The following is a 24,772-nucleotide window of genomic DNA, read 5'->3' as shown; positions in this document are numbered from 1 at the left end:
GTTTTGTAGAGTTAGCAGATTAAAAGTACGATAAAAGCGATTACAGATCATAAATTAGCAGAGGTATTCCGGGTAAGGTAAATTTAAATTGATTGATTGCTTGTTGTTTCCTCTCGAGAATTATTACTCATAAGGAAACGCCACCTCTCGCCGGTGGAGGGCTACAAATGTTGACCTACACTTACGGTCATTGAGCAATGAGGAATTTTATTCGTGCCAGCACCAACTGCGACACGGGACCTCGGTGTCATCCGAAGCACCGGTCTCTATGCACGTCCCACACTGGGATTCGAACCCAAATCAATTTCTTTCTCCACGAATCTACAGCAGATGCTAAATTGATATTATTTGCATAGTTTTGTATAAATACAAGCGTGCGGGTCCGGCGAGCGTAAATAAATAAGTTAACTTTTTTTTTTTTTTTGTAAACAATAAGTGTCCTCCTTGAATGTCAAAGTGTGAAATATTATATAGCGATGTATTATAATGGACATTTTGTTTCATGTCTTAGGAGAGGCAGATATTGACCAATCAAAATCTAATAAATTAAATTCCGGTTCGTCACTCTGCCTCTTCTCCCACCTACAACCTTGGAAGACGGTCGTTTTCAAATTTGTTATTTATTTAATGAAGTATTTAATGATTGTAATTTTTTTTTTGTAAACAATAAGTGTCCTCCTTGAATGTCAAAGTGTGAAATATTATATAGCGATGTATTATAATGGACATTTTGTTTCATGTCTTAGGAGAGGCAGATATTGACCAATCAAAATCTAATAAATTAAATTCCGGTTCGTCACTCTGCCTCTTCTCCCACCTACAACCTTGGAAGACGGTCGTTTTCAAATTTGTTATTTATTTAATGAAGTATTTAATGATTGTAATTTTTTTTTATATCTTGTCTTAATGGGCGAATATTTTGTTGTCATTCTTGCTCAATCAATTGTGCGTCGTTGTCATGAATTCTTGAAATATGGTGACATAAGATATTCTGAAAACCATTGTGATTGAAAAATGTATTCCGATTGATACAGGAGTGTGTGTGTAAAGAATGCTAGTAACATGATATCTAAGGATATGGAGAGTGTGTTTGCTTTTGGTCCCGAGGTAGTTGCTTTAATGATTGGGGAGAACATTATGATTCTAGTACAGATCCTACGTACGTTTTTGGCCGCAGTAATTGAAACTAGGGTTTTGGTAATGTATCGCCGCTATATTGTTGCAAAAAATAATTGTTTGCATATTATTGCCAAGATTAAATGTTAGTTTTTGGACACTGATGTAGCAGACAGTAAATATTAAGAGGTGTATTGCCATCACTAAGTTATTGTGTATTTAACCTGTGGATTATTTTTTTACCCGTGTAGGGGATTGTAGTCGGAAATTTATACATGATGATGGAGTTCATCTGAACAAACAAGGGAATGTACATTTTGTATAGGAGTATAAGGAAAGTGTTAATTTCAGTGAGAAAATCTTTTTTCCCATTGAAATTAACACCCTCCTTATACTCCTGTTAGATTTTCCGGAAAATGGAATAAGTGTGTACTTTTATCCTTAAAAAGCATAATCTGTTTTCCCACTGAAATTAACACTCTCCTTATACTCCTGTTAGATTTTCCAGAAAATGGAATAAGTGTGTACTTTTATCCTTAAAAAGCATAACAATATTCTGAAATCGTCTTTGATTTGAATAAATGTTTCTTAAATCTTTTCTTCTGTTTAATGCATATGAAGTTAAACATAATTATATATTAGTAAAATACAATGTTCGGTTGTTATGCACTTCAGAGTTGCTGAAAAATAAGCATTTTTGTCGTTTTTGGTTTTTGGGTTGTTTTTTTTTTTTTTGGTTTTTTTTTTTTTTTTTTTTTTTGTCTATAAACATATGCCCCACTCCTCCATGAAACACATAAAGCTTTCGTATGAATTTGTGAAATGACAGTCTAAATAACTCGTAAAAAGGCATTTTCGTTTCACGGGAGGGGGATGATCAATATATACATTAAAAGATCATTCGAATCTCGTATCTTTTGAAAATTGACTTGGAGGTAGGCGGGAGAACAGTACCATCGGTCGCAGTTCTTTCATAGGTAACTGGGCTATCAAAATACTTACTGCATAAATATAAAAATAAATTGCTGTGGATTATTAAAAAAACATCTATTTAACATTTTTGAGCTACAAAACGTACGCAAAATTAATATATTTGAGTAAACTGTGTACAAGCTATGTATGCAAATGAGGGTCGACAGCGGCCAACTCTCTGACCAAATATTGTCATATTGGTCGGTTTATTTATCAATTTTTTGTTCACAAATTATATTCAACCTTTTTATCACTAATCTGACAGTTTTATCGGGAAAAACATTAAAATTTTTCGTGTGATATGAAACTAAGATACTTGTAAAAAAACAGATGTCTTAAAGGAGATCTGTTTTATGTACATCTAAACAGAAAAGAAATAAAACAACAGCGTCTAGGATTAACTAAAACTGTCCAAACGGGACAAAATACCCCCGCTGGGTTTTTCAGAAGTAAGTTTTTCCTTAGTAAAGATATGTATGAAACATGAATTATGAAATTTTTCTTCCAGTGACCTTGAACTTCCCCAAATGACCTTGGGTCAAGGTCATGACACACCCTTGGGTCATAAGCAATCTTTGTGTAAAATGAGAACCTACCAAGTTTATCCATAAGAAAGATATGGACCGGACACGAATTATGAATTTTTTTTTCCAGTGACCTTGAACTTCTCCAATTGACCTTGGGTCATGGTCATGACACACCCTTGGGTCATGGGCAATCTTTGTGTGAAATGAAAACTTACCAAGTTTATCCATAAGAAAGGTATGGACCAGACACAAATTATGAATTTTATTTCCAGTGACCTTGAACTTCTCAAAATGACCTTGGGTCAAGGTCATAAGCAATCTTTGTGTAAAATGAGAACCTATCAAGTTTATCCATAAGAAAGATATGGACCGGACACGAATTATGAATTTTTTTTTCCAGTGACCTTGAACTTCTCCAAATGACCTTGGGTCAAGGTCATGACACACCCTTGGTCCATTAGCAATCTTTTTGTGAAATGAGAACCTACCAAGTTTATCCATAAGAAAGATATGGACCAGACACGAATTATGAAATTTTTCTTCCAGTGACCTTGAAGTTCCCCAAATGACCTTAAGTCAAGGTCATGACACACCCTTAGGTCATGGGCAATCTTTGTATGGAGTAGTAGATTCTAATGTCCCTTTGTAAGAAAGATATGGACCGGACACGATTGCACAGACAGACGGACGGACGGACAGACGGACGGACAGCTAGACAGACGGACAAGGTGATTCCTATATACCCCCCCAAACTTCGTTTGCGGGGGGTATAATTACCGGTAGGTAACAAAATTCATATCAAGGCTAATTAAGGAGAAAATTCACTTAAATTTTCTGTCTGAAATAATCTTATGTCGTAAAATTTCAGACAGAGAATTTTAGTGAACCTTTTTTACTTCGTCTTCAGAGTAATCGTGTGCACATGTACAATCAGAATGTTTTTATTAAAATAATTTGGCAAATGACCAATGACGAGGTAAATAAATTTACGAGTTCCATTTTTATTGAAAAAGCAGCTGTAAATGATATCGAAAAGCCTCGACTTTAATTCATTGTGGGGAATGGTTGTTTATAAAGTTGAAAAGTCGTTAGTTTTTAAGCTGTTGATTTTGAATAAAATTTTATGATACTTTCATATTATCTTAATTACATAATGCCATTGTGACCTCTTTTTTACTTTTACTTTCTGATCTGACACTAAATTAAGGCCTCCCGGAGCAAAACATGGACTTTACCATTATAATCATATGAGAGGGAGAGTTATAATTAAGTGAGCTCAGTGCTCACAGTACCTCTTGTTTTTCTTACAGCGATTCTTGAGAAACTAATATTTAATTAATAGAATTTTTCCGTATATTGAAATGTAAAAAAAAAAACCTGCTTCATAGTATTTAGATTCCTACTATGAACCCACTCTACCCAAGAGCTTGATTTAAACAATTTATAACTTACACTACCTCCGAAAGCTTCCATAAACATGTACAATAAAATTTTAATTTTTTTCTTGCCACTTTACTTTTAAGAAGATTGTTTTATTCTTACCCTAGCCTATTTTAGTCTCTTCCTGATTTTATTCCTCTTATTAATAAGGGGTGATTTTTTTAACAATTAAAACACTCTTCACTCATGGATGCTTTGGACAAACCTTAAATCGACACTGGGGTTCTTCAGCAAAGGCGCTTGGTTCAAGGATTCTGAATATTTTCTATGTAATGTATTGTCGAGGAAATTTTTGATTTTGATATTCCACTGTTTTTTTTCAGTATTCAGTACTTATTGTTAATCCTTACAACAGCATTTTTAAAACGTGCATGAAATCAAATTTCCGTGACATTCTAGTGTATATGAAGCAGAACGGTTTACCAAAAAAAAAAAAACTAAAAATTATCACTGCGCACCGAAAATTCTTTTTTGCAAGAATAGCTTGACCCAAGCACCTATTTTCTTAAACATGTTAAAATGAGAAGTTAAAAACTTGAAAAGGTATACAGATGGACGGACAGCAAAATAAACGGACAACAAGTAATCAAGCAAGCTTTTTTTAGCCTTCAGCTCAGATGAACTAATCTGATAATTACTTATTAAATCCTTATTAAAATAAAAAGAATTTCAAAGAGATTTATCGTTACATATGAGACTGCGTGTCCTCCAGTATATACATATATATAATTGAAAAGAACTGTGCTATTAATACATCAAAAATTCTATTCATACGATGCATTCAAGGCCGTAACTAGGCTCAAATTTTTAGTGAGGCAAGGGTGCTTGGCATTCTTAGTCCCAGACGGGGCAAGGGTAGTACATTATGGCCAGTGATGGTGGGTTTCAGGGAGAGGGGGATGCACTTTTGGGGCTGGGGGATAGGTTGGTCAACAGAGTGCAGCCCCTGTGGGGATAGGTGGGTCAAGGGTGCAGCCCTGGGGGGATAGGTGGGTCAAGGAGTGCAGCCCCTGGAGGGGATAAGTGGGTCAATTCAGTACATATGTTGCAATCCTGTTGCATCATCTTTTTATATCTGTTGCATCATCTTTTTATACTTGTTGCATCATCTTTTTATATCTATTGCATCATCTTATTATACCTGTTGCATCATCTTGCAAAAATAGGTTGGACTTATCTTTCTGTAAACTATCTAGTCAGCGAGCTTACCTATGCATTGTGACGTCATAAACTTGGCAGCGACGTCATGTTAGTCCTTCACAAGCCGCGATGGCTGCTTATTTTGACACAATAACACAGACTTTCACAGCGCTTGAGACTTCATGTAATAACAGTATGGTCCTATGGATTTCAGTACCAAAACTGATTTTCTACCGTTTTTCTTCCAAGAAAGTTCTGAACAGCTGAATCCTGGATCAGCCTAGATGTTATTTCACTGGATTATTTAATGAATATTACTCTACTGAGTTACCTGGTTACATGGTAAGTTTTAACAAACTTTTCTTTATACATTTTCTATGAAGGTCATCTTTGTATTTATTCATTATTACTGTGTTATATACCTTATGTTTAGAACATTCATATAAACACTGCCATTGTTTACCCTGAAATACACTAGGACACTAAAAGATCCTCAAAATGTTGATAAATCTTTTTTTTTGCATGAGTTATGATCATATTGTCTCACATTCCTTTTATTGGATCAGTATTCTAAATATTCTTATGAGGAGACTCCTAGCATATCTTATAAAATACTGATACATGCTTTTAAAACAACTAAAGTGATATTCTCAGTTGTTATTTCTAATATTTCTATGAATCTTTAATCACAGTGACCAAAAGAAGGATATGGAGATAATCAATCAGATCATATTATGCCAATGAATCTTTTGTCTCAAATCTTTTTTAATGAAATATACAGAATCTTTTGCCTTATTTGTCACTCATATTTTTACATTCTGGTGCAACAGTGGCCCAATGAAAGTGGGAAAAACTCAGTCTGAGCATCTCTGTAAATCTATAAACATGTGTGCCCCCCCCCCTTTTTTTTTAAACCTTCATGTATATACATGTATGTATTTTATTTAGTCAGTGATTTCAAACATCAACATGTAAATTAAAATATATATTGAGTACTTTAAAAGTGAATATGTATGATTTGTACATCTGATTCTGATACTAATGGTGACATCAGTTAAAAGAGTAATTAGTTATGTAAAATTCAGTTTATATGAATGTAAATGGGGTATTTATTCTCAGTTCATGTAAGGTATAATTTGCATGTAACCCAGAGTGTATTTAATATTACTATGATGGGTCATTCTGTGATTGAATTTAAATCAGAAAAAATGTTTACTAAATTTTGGTAAAATACATATGGTATCTTTTACATTTCTGTCCTGTTTGTCTGTCAATTGTTGCTTTACTTCCTTTGTAAAATGAGGTTAATTTGTGTATCACTGAATATTGTATGCTTTTTTTTTCAGGATCAGCTAAGATGTTGTTTCACTGGATTATTTAATTGGGCATATAATTGGATAATTCTGGTAAGTTTGTCTTTGTTTTGTTTACATTTCCTATGAAGGTCATCTTTGCATTTAACCATGATTATATGGTTTAATTTAATTACTGTGTAATTCTTATGTGATCTAATATCTCTAACATTCATATAAGCACAGTCTTATTTTGTCTAAAATATACTAAGGAAACTTCATATTGTTAATAAGTCCTTTTGCATAAATTATGATATAATGTCATAATTCATTATGTCTGTTACCCATGGAATTCAGACTTACTAAATTGTGATCTATAAGGAATGTAATAAAAGAAAAAGTAAGAATCTACAAAAGGTTTATCCTTGTTTTGATTCTAAATATGTGGTATATATGGCATACATATATTTTCATTTTCACTTTTGTTTCTTGGTAATGAGCTTTTCAAAAAATGTAGGACTACATGTTGTATATGCTAATATCTTTTTGTATGCTGTACTGACAGGTATTAAACAAAATTGAATATGCTGTTAAGAGAAAGTCTGTTAGTGTCTAAAAATTACACTGATAATCATTTTGTATTTGTGATATTAATACAGTAACTGTGCTTCTTTTGTTATCTAAAGATAACATGATGAACTATTTTCATGAACTTTTTGTCACTGTATTTAAACATGCAATGTTTCATGCAGTTCCTTGTCATATTAACAAAATGATTATATTTTCTACAGTCCTCAACCTGGAAGATATGTTTTATTCCTAACCATCTATAATCCATTCTCTATGAAGTTCAGCCTGTCTGCCCAAATTCCTTTGGAAATACATAGTTAGTCAACCAACATAGAAACAATCAAACTTGAAGGTAAAGTTTCAATGAGATATCATTTTAATTTATTTAATTCTGTTTTATTTAAATGTTTATATTTTAAAATGGATAAAAAAAATGGATAAAAAACATCTGATAATGGAAATCAATATCATAAAGATAGTAAGTTTTTTAGTGTCTAAATAATTAATCTGATAATCATTTTATTTATGATATTAATACAGTAGTTGTGCTTGTTTATTATCTATAGATAACATGATGAACTTTTCTCATCTGGAGTTAATGGTAAAAACAATTTTTTGAGATAAAAAACAAATATTTTCATGATTTTTTGGCATTGTACATGTTGTATTTAAACATGCATTGTTTCATGCAGTACTCTGTCATATTAACAAAATGGTTTTATTTCTACAGTCATCAACATGGAAGATATGGTTTGTTCCTAACATCTCTAATCCATTCTCTATGAAGTTCAAGCCTGTCTGCTCTTCCTTTGGAAATACACAGTCAGTCAACCAACATAGAAACACGCAAACTTGAAGGTAAAGTTTCAATAATTTTTATTGCATTTTTATATTTTCAAATTTTGAATTGATAAGTAAATGATATATGATTTTTTTAAAATAAAGAGGGCTTGGTGGTCATGGTCATTTTAAACTCTATTGATATCCTTTAGAAGAAGAAGAAAAGGCATAAAAATTCATGATCAAATTTTTAAAACTAAAATGTATGAAATTTTTCTTTGCCAAATGATAGTTAACAGCTGAAGATAGCATATTTATAGAATAAGTTAAATATGGCTAATTTGTTAACCCCCAGCTTCCTTAATAGCATAATTGGTAAAGATTTCAAGTTTTCTCTCCAAATGCTTATGAATTCTGACTTTTTCATTTAATATTAACATTATATTTACAGGGAAAGAATACTATAATGTGGATCCTGGGGATCAACAGTGAAAAATCTTAATGACCCTCTTGACTAGGTCTAAAGGCTGTAACCTTTATAACTGATGTAAGATGATCTGATTGCATGGCATTAAAATTTCCTGGTGTTTCTACTTTCCAGGATCTTCTTATGAGTGCATGGGGACTGCTGTGGACCTTAACCTGTTTATAAAAATATACCTTGGAGCATGACACTTTATTCATAAAAGGTACTTTCAATATCATTTCTATGAGTTTGTGTTCTTTCTTTTTAATAATCTAGTGTTATATCTCCTTTAACCTCATTAATATGTATGCTTCCAACATCTTAGATCTGTCTGTATAGTTTCTTCAGCTCTTTGAACACAAATACCCTGATTCAATCTTTTGAGGTAAACATCATAGAGGCATCATAGATGATTATCAGAGTGTATATATCACAATCTTGACCATAAGGTCAATTTAAATGGTCAAAGGCACAACAAATGAAAGTGAAAACATTTCTTTTCTTTTTTTTTTTTTTTATCAGAATACATAATTTTGTAATAAATAAAGATAGTAAGTTTTTTAGTGTCTAAATAATTAATCTGATAATCATTTTATTTATGATATTAATACAGCAGTTGTGCTTGTTTATTATCTATAGATAACATGATGAACTTTTCTCATCTGGAGTTAATGTTAAAAACAATTTTTTTGAGATTAAAAACAAATATTTTCATGATCTTTTTTGGCATTGTACATGTTGTATTTAAACATGCATTGTTTCATGCAGTACTCTGTCATATTAACAAAATGGTTTTATTTCTACAGTCATCAACATGGAAGATATGTTTTGTTCCTAACCATCTATAATCCATTCTCTATGAAGTTCAGCCTGTCTGCTCTTCCTTTGGAAATACACAGTTAGTCAATCAACATAGAAACACACAAACTTGAAGGTAAAGTTTCAATAAGATACAATTGTAATTTTTATTTATTTATTTATTTATTTATACATATGCATTTTTATATTTTCAAATTAATTGAATTGATAAGTAAATGATATGACCTTTTTTTGAAATAAAGAGGGCTTGGTGGTCATGGTCATGTTTAAACTCTATTGATCTCCTTTAGAAGAAGAAGAAAAGGCATAAAAATTCATGATCAAATTTTTAAAACTAAAATGTATGAAATTTTTCTTTGCCAAATGATAGTTAACAGCTGAAGATAGCATATTTATAGAATAAGTTAAATATGGCTAATTTGTTAACCCCCAGCTTCCTTAATAGCATAATTGGTAAAGATAGGAAGTTTTCTTCCAAATGCTGATGAATTCTAAATTTTCCATTTAATATTATCATTCTATCAAAGAGAAAGAATACTATAATGTGGCTCATTAGGATGAGCCAGTGAAAAATCTTAATGACCCTCTTGACTATGTCTAAAGATTGTAACCTTTATAGCTGATGTAAGATGATCTGATTGCATGGCATTAAAATTTCCTGGTGTTTCTACCATCCAGGATCTTCTTATGAGTGCATGGGGACTGCTGTGGACCTTAACCTGTTTATAAAAATATACCTTGGAGCATGACACTTTATTCATAAAAGGTACTTTCAATATCATTTCTATGAGTTTGTGTTCTTTCTTTTTAATAATCTAGTGTTATATCTCCTTTAACCTCATTTATGTATGCTTCCAACATCTTAGATCTGTTGTATATTTCTTCAGTTTTGAACACAAATACCCTGTTTCAATCTTTTGAGGTAAACATCATAGAGACATCATAGATGATTATCAGAGTGTATATATCACAATCTTGACCATAAGGTCAATTTAAATGGTCAAAGGCACAACAAATGAAAGTGAAAACTTTTTTTTTTTTATCAGAACATAATTTTGTAATAAACAAACACTGGAAAGTTACTCTCATAATGAGCCTTAATGTCTTCCAAGAGTTCAGTTTGGACTTCCTCCATTAATCCTTGTATCTTGTAATCCTTGTATCTCCAATGGTTTTGTGGGCTAAAAATCATGTGTCTTTAACATATCTTTTTTTCTGACAACTGTTTTCTCTTATCATCTTTAACTTGACTTCTTCTCTAGTCAAAGGTCTTTCAGGGTAAACCAAGTAATTTTTACCCTCTTTTGGTAATAAATGGTTATATTCTTCATTGACTTCTTCTACAATCAAGGGTCTTTCTATGTAATCTCTGACAACATTAGGATCACCCTTTTCTAGACATAATTGGTTATATTCTTCATGAGAAATGATCTCAATAGTGCCATCTTTTTTATTTTAACTGGTAAACCTCTGTCTACATCTTTCTCTGAAAGAATTCTCTCTCCAAACTGAATTTTACTCATTCCTTTACTCTTTTCTTTTAAAAGCTGTTACTACCCATAGTTTTGAAAAGTCAAAATCTGATGTTACACCTTGTTTTTATATCCCTTTTTGTCTATGTTTAAAATTCTATTAAGCTTATATTGCATATCAATTTTTCAACTAATAATTTTTTTTCCTTTCAAGGATTCTCAATGGGGAACTCAGTAAATTATGCACAGACTAACAGAATATACTCTCTTGGAACACTGATACAAGAATATAAAACCAGAGATGGATGGAGGACTCAAGAAGCACATGAATAAATATGATTCCAAACTAAGTCAATCATGATGATCATGAATTGTGGTTCACAGGATAAGAGAGAAAGGACCCAGGATTGTGCATTTTTCTAGATCCTCTCCCATTCATATCCTTCATATGCTGGCATACAAAACAATAGATAAATTGTAGTCATTTAACAGACTGAAGTTTAATCAAATCAAAGTATTGAAAATGTGTTTTTCTGATAGTATGAGATCTTCAAAAAAATAATTCTCACAGATTTCAAAGTATCTAAATATAACTTTTAATTTATGTAGTACAAATTGAATACAGTTGTTATGTATGACTTTTATACATTGAATCCTTAATTTTTCATCTTATATCTACAACACCCCTAGAAAATACACAGATATTCAGAAGCTAGCTTTGATGTATTTATTACTTTCCTGGAACTGTAAATACATTTTATTTAGAATGTGTTTATCCTATTTTGAATTTAATACGTCTCAATAAGACCCACCATAAAGATGCAAGTGTCCCATAATCTGTGATGTAATAATATCTTGAATATTTTTATCAACCATTAGACTTCATGCTTACTACACAGAACAGGTTAGAGTAATACACTTAGTTTTATAGGACACTTTGTCAGGGTCAAAGCATGAGATTATTGAGATAACTACCTTTGACAATAATTTGTATCCTGCAAAATTCACATCATAAGTAAAGAAAGATTCGGAGATTTTCTATAGATTTTTGGATCATTTTCTCCTGGGTAAAATTTAGTTGTTGTAACTTTAACATTTTGTGATAACCTAGAGACTTTTTATTAGCTCTATTGGGTGGCATGGCATATTCTTTGGAAAGAATTGAAATGTAAATCATATGCACTATGTTCAAAGATGTTTAAAGACTATTACTATGTAATACCTTAGAATTCTGTAAAAATCATTTCACTGCATAGATAAAGACTGGTTGGAATCATATATGTTTTGAAATAAGGTTTAGGGAAAAAAGTCAAGACTGTGGATATGACTTTTATTCAAATGGTGCAGTACAGCAACTCTGGTGATTTACATACCTTCAGTCATAAATACATGTAGATAGGTATTGGGAAGACTCCTCTAGATTTTGAAATTTTTAATTCAAAAGTATAGAATTTTTTTTTTAAGTTTGAAAGATTAAATGGCAGCATATCATTTGCTTGTGAATTAAAAAATAAATCCAAACATATACATCTTTGGATGATAATTGTAGAATTTTATCAATTCCTGGACTTCTGTCTTGATATCATCCTTTAATGTCCTTAAAATTTTAATGACTGTCTTTTAGTTTTAGTTGAATTAGTTTCTTTTCTACATGTGAAAATGACATCATCCAAAGAAGTTCTTCATCTGCATGTTATATGAAGAAGACAATTTTCATCACAGTGAAAGAGATTGTTTTGTTAAACATAATTTTTAATATGGAATGAAAGAGATTGTTTTGTTATAATGCATTGATGCACAAATATATTTTTAGATTTTTAATAGCTAGGGTTTATATTTCTTTATATGGAATGCTAAGTACTGTTGATTTCAATTTTTTGTGAAAAAAAACATACTAGTAGAAAAAAAATGTACATGATGTGTTAGAAAAGCATGTGTAAACCTGATGACTTTATAATTGCTGATTAAATCAATTATGAGTTTCATCTTTGTTACATTGTAATCATTCCTAAGTAGGGCACACATCAGAAACTCTTAAAATTCTGAGTATCAGGGTTTAACAGTACATAACTATTCCAAATGATTTTGGACGCTTTTTATGTATCAAAAAGACAAAACAAAGACAAAACAGAGTGTTTGTTCACAGATGTTCCAATGGAAAACAACCACAAAGAAATGATATGATATGTTCTTTATGTGAATCATGTAAAATGTATTTTAAAATTGTACCCTAACATTTATCTTTTGCATAAATACATTTTTTTTTGTGGAGAATTTCTCATAACTTTGAAAAAAGTAGTCTTATTGTATAATATGGTTAACTTAAAATTTTGTAGACTTAAAAGTTGTACATGATGTGTTACACATCTTACATATGTAACCATTTCATTTCAGGGCATTCAGCATATATTGTGGTTTTGTCTTAAATTTGTTTGTTCATGTAATCAATAATTTGAGAATACTCAAATTAGGTAATGCATGAGAGAATAGGCAAGAAAATCAGGTTTAAGAAATGGTTTTTACTATTTATAAGGGGTTAATCTATATATTGAATCTATAAGTACATTTAGTCTATACATTTAAGGTATTTGTGTATGAAATAAACTTGTATTTGAGCATTTTAAGACAATTGTAAACATTACTTTAACCAGTTTAAAAAATGATTAGATTCACTGTCAGCATGTTATTTCTTGTAAAATAAATGAGAAAACCAATTTTATTTGAGTCAGTTTTTTTTAATGTAATTAAGAAGCATTGGAAGTTGGGAATATTTCACAAAGTTGATTGAGCATAATTTTCACTAGGACAGTAGGAGTATTATGATTTAAGCATTAAAGAAACCATTTCATATTTCAATATACAAACCATGTTTAGTCATGCAGTATATAGTTTACACTTGCCAAAAAGTAAATGGTATCTCTATTCAGGGTCAATCCAAAGGTCAAAAAGGAATGAGAAAAAAAAATATTTCTCTTTATGTATCAAACATGTAGGTATTATTGCAATAAATTCACTGTATTCATTTTTGTTCTCTTTCTATGTATGAATAGCTCTGATTTGGGCAATCAAAAAATACAAGAAGCAAATGAGTTATGTCAAATGATGAAGGTATACACTTGAAAATTACATGAACAGAGAATTTTGAGTTTCCCTCAAATATGGCCGCCAAGTGATGTGAAATAAAAACAAAATGTGGATTCATCTATTAGGATTGAGACTTGTACATATTATGAATGATGGATACTATGACATTTAGAATGATATTACATTGATTCAATTATTTAAACAGTTCTTTATCCAAACAGTCAAAATGGAGGACATATATTTTTCTTTATAGGCATAAAATATACTCTTTGAAGAAAAGGAACCTTACTTGCTTTTTTGTTGAGTTGACATTCATATTTTTGTGTTTAACAGGTAGACTAATGGTTTCTGACTAGTATAGTGAGAACTTGATTTAAGAATCATCAGATTGTTCTGATATTTTGGTTAAGATAACTGCATGACAACAATGAATTTGTTCATACAAAGGGATATAAGATTTTCCAGGTTTCTCTTTACTCAGATTAGATTGTGTCCAACTAATATATCCAACATATAAGATACTCATCCAAGTTACACAAAGGTAAATAAATGACATTATTAAGGTTTTAGTCTAAAGGTCAAAGTGACGAGGACATCTGCTAAATTTAATAGTTTGGATAATATTCATCAAACTTCATGGATAGCTTAATTAAACAAACTTCATAAATTTTGATTTTCAGGTCAAAGATCAGCACAATTTTTGCTATACCATTGTTGTCCATGAATATCTTAACACTTCTATTGATTTTTCAGGTTAAAGATCAATGTATTCCTGCTACAGTAAAAACTTCATTATAAGGATCTCATAGTGAATTTTTTTTTGTAAGGAATTGGGTATAAAATCTCCCACTCTTTCTATAATATGTCACTGAATGTGCTCCTTCATTTTAGAGAGTTTTACAAGCAAATCATATACTGACTTTCAATCCTTCAAAACACAATATGTATATTAAATCTTGAGATTCAGACTTTCAACTTTTAGGCTTTCAGACTTCAGGCTTTCAATCTTTAAAAAACTTTCAATCTTGAGGACTGAGTATTTTAATATCTATTTTGTAAGTCTTGTCTTTTATGTCATTACGATTAATCCTTAGTAATTCAAACTTTTCATATTTGTAAAACCAAAGTGTTGAAGTACAGTGTTTGTGTAATCTTCTTAATGTTTATCAAAAAATTACTGCTTTTAATACAGTCAAATATAATTTGTGATGATCAAAATTTCCAAATTGCCTGACCTATACATATTTAAAGTTTCAGTATCATACACTCTTGAATATCCATAAATATCAATATATTGATTCAGCATTGGCTATCAACCATACACTTGTTAACCTAAGGAAGGCTCTTACCATAAGTTAAACTCATGGAATTCCTCATGCAATTTTGAAGAATCTCTGTAATAAGGGATGATAAAGACAAAAGACATATACATTTCCAAGTAGTAATAATTTTTAAAACTATATATCCACATTAAATTGAGGAACATTTGAAGAACCCTTTTTTTTTCTTTATAACTCATGAAATTTCATGTAGATAGTGGCTATGATGTGTAAATAATCTTTATGAAAAAACAAAAGGATGGTGTAAAGTTAGCCTCACCCAACACCCAAGGAAGAGGGGAAGGGGGTTGAACCCTTTTTGTCCAGGAAACCTGAATTTTAAAGGTTTAAAAAAATCATAAAATTATATCAAATTTATAAGGTTAATATTTCTTAAGTTTTGTTTTTATTTAACTTTCAAATTTTCTTTTTAATAAAAACAAAACTTAAGAAATATTAACCTTATAAATTTGATATAATTTTATGATTTTTTTTAAACCTTTAAAATTCAGGTTTCCTGGACAAAAAGGGTTCAACCCCCTTCCCCTCTTCCTTGGGTGTTGGGTGAGGCTAACTTTACACCATCCTTTTGTTTTTTCATAAAGATTATTTACACATCATAGCCACTATCTACATGAAATTTCATGAGTTATAAAGAAAAAAAAAAGGGGGTTCTTCAAATGTTCCTCAATTTAATGTGGATATATAGTTTTAAAAATTATTACTACTTGGAAATGTATATGTCTTTTGTCTTTCTCATCCCTTATTACAGAGATTCTTCAAAATTGCATGAGGAATTCCATGAGTTTAACTTATGGTAAGAGCCTTCCTTAGGTTAACAAGTGTATGGTTGATAGCCAATGCTGAATCAATATATTGATATTTATGGATATTCAAGAGTGTATGATACTGAAACTTTAAATATGTATAGGTCAGGCAATTTGGAAATTTTGATCATCACAAATTATATTTGACTGTATTAAAAGCAGTAATTTTTTGATAAACATTAAGAAGATTACACAAACACTGTACTTCAACACTTTGGTTTTACAAATATGAAAAGTTTGAATTACTAAGGATTAATCGTAATGACATAAAAGACAAGACTTACAAAATAGATATTAAAATACTCAGTCCTCAAGATTGAAAGTTTTTTAAAGATTGAAAGCCTGAAGTCTGAAAGCCTAAAAGTCTGAAAGTCTGAATCTCAAGATTTAATATACATATTGTGTTTTGAAGGATTGAAAGTCAGTATATGATTTGCTTGTAAAACTCTCTAAAATGAAGGAGCACATTCAGTGACATATTATAGAAAGAGTGGGAGATTTTATACCCAATTCCTTACAAAAAAAAATTCACTATGAGATCCTTATAATGAAGTTTTTACTGTAGCAGGAATACATTGATCTTTAACCTGAAAAATCAATAGAAGTGTTAAGATATTCATGGACAACAATGGTATAGCAAAAATTGTGCTGATCTTTGACCTGAAAATCAAAATTTATGAAGTTTGTTTAATTAAGCTATCCATGAAGTTTGATGAATATTATCCAAACTATTAAATTTAGCAGATGTCCTCGTCACTTTGACCTTTAGACTAAAACCTTAATAATGTCATTTATTTACCTTTGTGTAACTTGGATGAGTATCTTATATGTTGGATATATTAGTTGGACACAATCTAATCTGAGTAAAGAGAAAACCTGGAAAATCTTATATCCCTTTGTATGAACAAATTCATTGTTGTCATGCAGTTATCTTAACCAAAATATCAGAACAATCTGATGATTCTTAAATCAAGTTCTCACTATACTAGTCAGAAACCATTAGTCTACCTGTTAAACACAAAAATATGAATGTCAACTCAACAAAAAAGCAAGTAAGGTTCCTTTTCTTCAAAGAGTATATTTTATGCCTATAAAGAAAAATATATGTCCTCCATTTTGACTGTTTGGATAAAGAACTGTTTAAATAATTGAATCAATGTAATATCATTCTAAATGTCATAGTATCCATCATTCATAATATGTACAAGTCTCAATCCTAATAGATGAATCCACATTTTGTTTTTATTTCACATCACTTGGCATCCATATTTGAGGGAAACTCAAAATTCTCTGTTCATGTAATTTTCAAGTGTATACCTTCATCATTTGACATAACTCATTTGCTTCTTGTATTTTGATTGCCCAAATCAGAGCTATTCATACATAGAAAGAGAACAAAAATGAATACAGTGAATTTATTGCAATAATACCTACATGTTTGATACATAAAGAGAAATATTTTTTTCATTCCTTTTTGACCTTTGGATTGACCCTGAATAGAGATACCATTTACTTTTTGGCAAGTGTAAACTATATACTGCATGACTAAACATGGTTTGTATATTGAAATATGAAATGGTTTCTTTAATGCTTAAATCATAATACTCCTACTGTCCTAGTGAAAATTATGCTCAATCAACTTTGTGAAATATTCCCAACTTCCAATGCTTCTTATTTACATTAAAAAAACTGACTCAAATAAAATTGTTTGTTTACTCATTTATTTTACAAGAAATAACATGCTGACAGTGAATCTAATCATTTTTTAAACTGGTTAAAGTAATGTTTACAATTGTCTTAAAATGCTCAAATACAAGTTTATTTCATACACAAATACCTTAAATGTATAGACTAAATGTACTTATAGATTCAATATATAGATTAACCCCTTATAAATAGTAAAAACCATTTCTTAAACCTGATTTTCTTGCCTATTCTCTCATGCATTACCTAATTTGAGTATTCTCAAATTATTGATTACATGAACAAACAAATTTAAGACAAAACCACAATATATGCTGAATGCCCTGAAATGAAATGGTTACATATGTAAGATGTGTAACACATCATGTACAACTTTTAAGTCTACAAAATTTTAAGTTAACCATATTATACAATAAGACTACTTTTTTCAAAGTTATGAGAAATTCTCCACAAAAAAAAAATTGTTTTTATGCAGAAGATAAATGTTAGGGTACAATTTTAAAATACATTTTACATGAATCACATAAAGAACATATCAAATCATTTCTTTGTGACTGTTTTCCATTGGAACATCTGTGAACAAACATTCTGTTTTGTCTTATTTTTTTTTTTTTTTGATACATAAAAAGCGTCCAAAAATCATTTGGAATTGTTGTGTTAAACCCTGATACTCAGAATTTTAAGAGTTTCTGATGTGTGCCCTACTTAGAAATGTTTACAATGTAACAAAGATGAAACTCATTATTGATTTAATCAGCAATTATAAAGTCATCAGGTTTACACATGCTTTTCTAACACATCATGTACATTTTTTTCTACTAGTATGTCTTTGTTCACAAAAAAAATGAAATAAACAGTACTTAGCATTCCATATTAAGAAATATGAACCCTCTTTCATTCCATATTAAAAATTATGCTATTAAAAATCTAAAATATATTTGTGTATCAATGCATTATGTTTAACAAAACAATCTCTTTCACTGTGATGAAAATTGTCTTCTTCATATAACATGCAGATGAAGAACTTCTTTGGATGATGTCATTTTCACATGTAGAAAAGAAACTAATACAACTAAAACTAACAGACAGTCATTAAAATTTTAAGGACATTAAAGGATGATATCAAGACAGAAGTCCAGGAATTGATAAAATTCTACAATTATCATCCAAAGATGTATATGTTTGGATTTATTTTTTAATTCACAAGCAAATGATATGCTGCCATTTAATCTTTCAAACTTAAAAAAAAAATTCTATACTTTTTGAATTAAAAATTTCAAAATCTAGAGGAGTCTTCCCAATACCTATCTACATGTATTTATGACTGAAGGTATGTAAATCACCAGAGTTGCTGTACTGCACCATTTGAATAAAAGTCATATCCACATTCTTGACTTTTTTCCCTAAACCTTATTTCAAAACATAAATTATTCCAACCAGTCTTTATCTACGCAGTGAAATAAAATTTTTACAGACTTCTAAGGTATTACATAGTAATAGTCTTTAAACATCTTTGAACATAGTGCATATGATTTACATTTCAATTCTTTCCAAAGAATATGCCACCCAATAAAGCTGATATAAAGTCTCTTAGGTTATCACAAAATGTTAAAGTTATTACAACATAATTTGACCCAGGAGAAAAATGATCCAAAAATCTATAGAAAATCTCCGAATCTTTCTTTACTTATGATGTGAATTTTGCAGGTTACAAATTATTGTCAAAGGTAGTTATCTCAATAATCTCATGCTTTGACCCTGACAAAATGTTCTACCCTAACCTGTTCTGTGTAGTAAGCATGAAGTCTACGGAATGATAGAAATATTCAAGATATTATTAAATCACAGGTTATGGGACACTTGCATCTTTATTGGGGGTCTTATTGAGACCTATTAAATTCAAAATAGGACACACACATTCAAATAAAATGTATTTACAGTTCCAGGAAAGTAATAATTACACCAAAGCTAGCTTCTGAACATATGTGTATTTTCTAGGGGTGTTGTAGATATAAGATGAAAAATTAAGGATTCAATGTATAAAAGTCATACATAACAACTGTATTCAATTTGTACTACATAAATTAAAAGTTATATTTAGATACTTTGAAATCTGTGAGAATTATTTTTTTGAAGATCTCATACTATCAGAAAAACACATTTTCAATACTTTGATTTGATTAAACTTCAGTCTGTTAAATGACTACAATTTATCTATTGTTTTGTATGCCAGCATATGAAGGATATGAATGGGAGAGGATCTAGAAAAATGCACAATCCTGGGTCCTTTCTCTCTTATCCTGTGAACCACAATTCATGATCATCATGATTGACTTAGTTTGGAATCATATTTATTCATGTGCTTCTTGAGTCCTCCATCCATCTCTGGTTTTATATTCTTGTATCAGTGTTCCAAGAGAGTATATTCTGTTAGTCTGTGCATAATTTACTGAGTTCCCCATTGAGAATCCTTGAAAGGAAAAAAAATTATTAGTTGAAAAATTGATATGCAATATAAGCTTAATAGAATTTTAAACATAGACAAAAAGGGATATAAAAACAAGGTGTAACATCAGATTTTGACTTTTCAAAACTATGGGTAGTAACAGCTTTAGTAAAAGAAAAGAGTAAAGGAATGAGTAAAATTCAGATTTGGTCAGAGAAAGATGTGAAGTTTGAGTTAAAATTACATCTCAATAATCTTATGCTTTGACACCAAGAAAGATGTTCTATAGTAATTAGAAAGATTAAAATAAAAAACAATTTATTCTTCATGAGATGACATTATTCAAATTTTAAATTCAAAATTCTATTTTTAGCAAGATATATAGCTAATTGATCCCCAACAATTAGAAGACATTATAGGCCTTGTGATGTTTAAAGTTAAGATTATTACAAATTCAAAATTAAACATGATATATACACAAACAAAATATATTTACAATTCCATTAAAAAGATAATAACATTAAATCCAGCATCTGGATATCTGTGTAATTTCTAGGGGGTTGTAAAAATTAGATGAAAAATAAAAGGTTTAAATGTGTAATTCCCATACATAACAACAGTCTTCAAAATGAATTGGTAAAAATAAAAGTCACATTCAGATACTTTGAGGTCCGTGAGAATTAGTTTTTAAAGAGCTCATGCTATCAGAAAATCATATTTTCAATACTTTTGACTAGATCTGGAGTTTGATAAATTAACTTTATGCCATTTGTCTGACAAAAAGAGGGTCCTTTCTTTGTCATCCTGAACCACAGTCTAAATTACTGGTTAAATTCTAATTGATTATTATATTTAAAAATCCTTTCTTAAGTTTGGTTTTCTTGTTTCAGTGTTCAAGAGAGGATATTCTGTTAGTCTTTGCATAATCTGATAGTCTTTCACCATTCTAAGAGTTTTAGAAACATTAGATCATTTCCATAGTCACTAGAAATTGTTTGTTGTAACTACAAAAAAAAATTTTGTTTTTTAGAAAAAAAAATACAAGTTTAACATAAGATTTTGACTTTTCTTAACCATAACAAGCTATGACATTAGATAGAAGGATTAAGAGAAAGATAAGACAGAGGATTGTTAAAATAAAAAAAAGATGATATTGACATTTCTCTGAATATAACCAATTATGTCCAGAAAAGGGTGATTGTTGTCAGAGATTACATAGAAAGACCCTTGATTGCAGAAGAAGCCAATGAAGAATATAACCATTTATTACCATGTTGAGAATTACTTGGATTACCCTGAAAGACCTTTGACTAGAGAAGAAGTCAAGTTTATAGATGATAAGAGAAAACAGTTGTCGGAAAAAAAAAATTGTTAAAGACACATGATTTTTAGCCCACAAAACCATTGGAGATACAAGGATTACAAGATACAAGGATTAATGGAGGAAGTCCAAACTGAACTCAAAGAGATTAATAAACATTTCCAGTGTTTGTTTATTACAAAATTATGTATTCTGATAAAAAAAAAAAAGAAAAGTTTTCACTTTCATTTGTTGTGCCTTTGACCATTTAAATTGACCTTATGGTCAAGATTGTGATATATACACTCTGATAATCATCTATGATGATGATGTTTACCTCAAAAGATTGAATCAGGGTATTTGTGTTCAAAGAGCTGAAGAAACTATACAGACAGATTAAGATGTTGGAAGCATACATATTAATGAGGTTAAAGGAGATATAACACTAGATTATTAAAAAGAAAGAACACAAACTCATAGAAATGATATTGAAAGTACCTTTTATGAATAAAGTGTCATGCTCCAAGGTATATTTTTATAAACAGGTTAAGGTCCACAGCAGTCCCCATGCACTCATAAGAAGATCCTGGATGGTAGAAACACCAGGAAATTTTAATGCCATGCAATCAGATCATCTTACATCAGCTATAAAGGTTACAATCTTTAGACATAGTCAAGAGGGTCATTAAGATTTTTTTTCACTGTTGATCCTAATGGAGCCACATTATAGTATTCTTTCTCTGTAAATATAATGTTAATATTAAATGAAAAATTCAGAATTCATAAGCAATTGGAAGAAAACTTGAAATCTTTACCAATTATGCTATTAAGGAAGCTGGGGGTTAACAAATTAGCCATATTTAACTTATTCTATAAATATGCTATCTTCAGCTGTTAACTATCATTTGGCAAAGAAAAATTTCATACATTTTAGTTTTAAAAATTTGATCATGAATTTTTATGCCTTTTCTTCTTCTTCTAAAGGATATCAATAGAGTTTAAACATGACCATGACCACCAAGCCCTCTTTATTTTAAAAAAATCATATCATTTACTTATCAATTCAAAAAATATAAAAATGCATATGTAAATAAATAAATAAATAAATAAATAAAAATTACAATTGTATCTCATTGAAACTTTACCTTCAAGTTTGTGTGTTTCTATGTTGATTGACTAACTGTGTATTTCCAAAGGAAGAGCAGACAGGCTGAACTTCATAGAGAATGGATTATAGATGGTTAGGAACAAAACATATCTTCCATGTTGATGACTGTAGAAATAAAACCATTTTGTTAATATGACAGAGTACTGCATGAAACAATGCATGTTTAAATACAACATGTACAATGCCAAAAAAGATCATGAAAATATTTGTTTTTAATCTCAAAAAAATTGTTTTTAACATTAACTCCAGATGAGAAAAGTTCATCATGTTATCTATAGATAATAAACAAGCACAACTACTGTATTAATATCATAAATAAAATGATTATCAGATTAATTATTTAGACACTAAAAAACTTACTATCTTTTATGATATTGATTTCCATTATCAGATGTTTTTTATCCATTTTTTTTATCCATTTTAAAATATAAACATTTAAATAAAACAGAATTAAATAAATGAAAATGATATCTCATTGAAACTTTACCTTCAAGTTTGATTGTTTCTATGTTGGTTGACTAACTATGTATTTCCAAAGGAATTTGGGCAGACAGGCTGAACTTCATAGAGAATGGATTATAGATGGTTAGGAATAAAACATATCTTCCAGGTTGAGGACTGTAGAAAATATAATCATTTTGTTAATATGACAAGGAACTGCATGAAACATTGCATGTTTAAATACAGTGCCAAAAAGTTCATGAAAATAGTTCATCATGTTATCTTTAGATAACAAAAGAAGCACAGTTACTGTATTAATATCACAAATACAAAATGATTATCAGTGTAATTTTTAGACACTAACAGACTTTCTCTTAACAGCATATTCAATTTTGTTTAATACCTGTCAGTACAGCATACAAAAAGATATTAGCATATACAACATGTAGTCCTACATTTTTTGAAAAGCTCATTACCAAGAAACAAAAGTGAAAATGAAAATATATGTATGCCATATATACCACATATTTAGAATCAAAACAAGGATAAACCTTTTGTAGATTCTTACTTTTTCTTTTATTACATTCCTTATAGATCACAATTTAGTAAGTCTGAATTCCATGGGTAACAGACATAATGAATTAGACATTATATCATAATTTATGCAAAAGGACTTATTAACAATATGAAGTTTCCTTAGTATATTTTAGACAAAATAAGACTGTGCTTATATGAATGTTAGAGATATTAGATCACATAAGAATTACACAGTAATTAAATTAAACCATATAATCATGGTTAAATGCAAAGATGACCTTCATAGGAAATGTAAACAAAACAAAGACAAACTTACCAGAATTATCCAATTATATGCCCAATTAAATAATCCAGTGAAATAACATCTTAGCTGATCCTGAAAAAAAGCATACAATATTCAGTGATACACAAATTAACCTCATTTTACAAAGGAAGTAAAGCAACAATTGACAGACAAACAGGACAGAAATGTAAAAGATACCATATGTATTTTACCAAAATTTAGTAAACATTTTTTCTGATTTAAATTCAATCATGGAAAGACCCATCATAGTAATATTAAATACACTCTGGATTACATGCAAATTATACCTTACATGAACTGAGAATAAATACCCCATTTACATTCATATAAACTGAATTTTACATAACTAATTACTCTTTTAACTGATGTCACCATTAGTATGTCAGAATATTCAGGGTGTACAAATAATGCATATTCACTTTTAAAGTACTCAATATATATTTTACATGTTGATGTTTGAAATCACTGACTAAATAAAATACATACATGTATATACATGAAGGTTTAAAAAAAAAGGGGGGGGGGCACACATGTTTATAGATTTACAGAGATGCTCAGACTGAGTTTTTCCCACTTTCATTGGGCCACTGTTGCACCAGAATGTAAAAATATGAGTGACAAATAAGGCAAAAGATTCTGTATATTTCATTAAAAAAGATTTGAGACAAAAGATTCATTGGCATAATATGATCTGATTGATTATCTCCATATCCTTCTTTTGGTCACTGTGATTAAAGATTCATAGAAATATTAGAAATAACAACTGAGAATATCACTTTAGTTGTTTTAAAAGCATGTATCAGTATTTTGTAAGATATGCTAGGAATCTCCTCATAAGAATATTTAGAATACTGATCCAATAAAAGGAATGTGAGACAATATGATCATAACTCATGCAAAAAAGATTTATCAACATTTTGAGGATCTTTTAGTGTCCTAGTGTATTTCAGGGTAAACAATGGCAGTGTTTATATGAATGTTCTAAACATAAGGTATATAACACAGTAATAATGAATAAATACAAAGATGACCTTCATAGAAAATGTAT

At 29.9% G+C, this 24,772-nt stretch overlaps 2 long non-coding RNA genes across 5 annotated transcripts; one reads left to right on the top strand and one right to left on the bottom strand.

Moving 5' to 3' along the window:
• The first annotated feature begins 5,234 nt into the window (after positions 1–5,234).
• LOC134250632 (uncharacterized) lies at positions 5,235–11,309 on the top strand. Of its 3 annotated transcripts, XR_009988548.1 has the most exons (6): positions 5,235–5,537; positions 6,542–6,601; positions 7,279–7,409; positions 8,289–8,526; positions 9,110–9,237; positions 10,809–11,309. It is a non-coding gene; the product is annotated as an uncharacterized LOC134250632 (long non-coding RNA). The 3 variants fall into 3 exon arrangements; XR_009988550.1 differs by lacking the exon at positions 8,289–8,526; XR_009988551.1 differs by lacking the exons at positions 5,235–5,537; positions 6,542–6,601 and adding an exon at positions 6,995–7,052.
• Positions 11,310–19,860: 8,551 nt separating this feature from the next.
• Positions 19,861–23,840, bottom strand: LOC134250638 (uncharacterized). 2 transcript variants are annotated; one of them, XR_009988552.1, is made up of 4 exons: positions 23,737–23,840; positions 22,930–23,060; positions 22,420–22,547; positions 19,861–19,998 (listed from the first exon to the last, which is right to left on the bottom strand). It is a non-coding gene; the product is annotated as an uncharacterized LOC134250638 (long non-coding RNA). The 2 variants fall into 2 exon arrangements; XR_009988554.1 differs by lacking the exon at positions 23,737–23,840 and adding an exon at positions 23,287–23,344.
• Positions 23,841–24,772: the final 932 nt, after the last annotated feature.

Source organism: Saccostrea cucullata, unplaced genomic scaffold (assembly GCF_032062105.1).
Source record: "Saccostrea cucullata isolate Sc308-1 unplaced genomic scaffold, CSIRO_AGI_Scuc_v1 ctg10, whole genome shotgun sequence".
Taxonomy (NCBI): Eukaryota; Metazoa; Mollusca; class Bivalvia; order Ostreida; family Ostreidae; genus Saccostrea; species Saccostrea cuccullata.
Note: the sequence above shows the minus strand (reverse complement) of the source record. Positions and strands in the feature narration are given on the sequence as shown.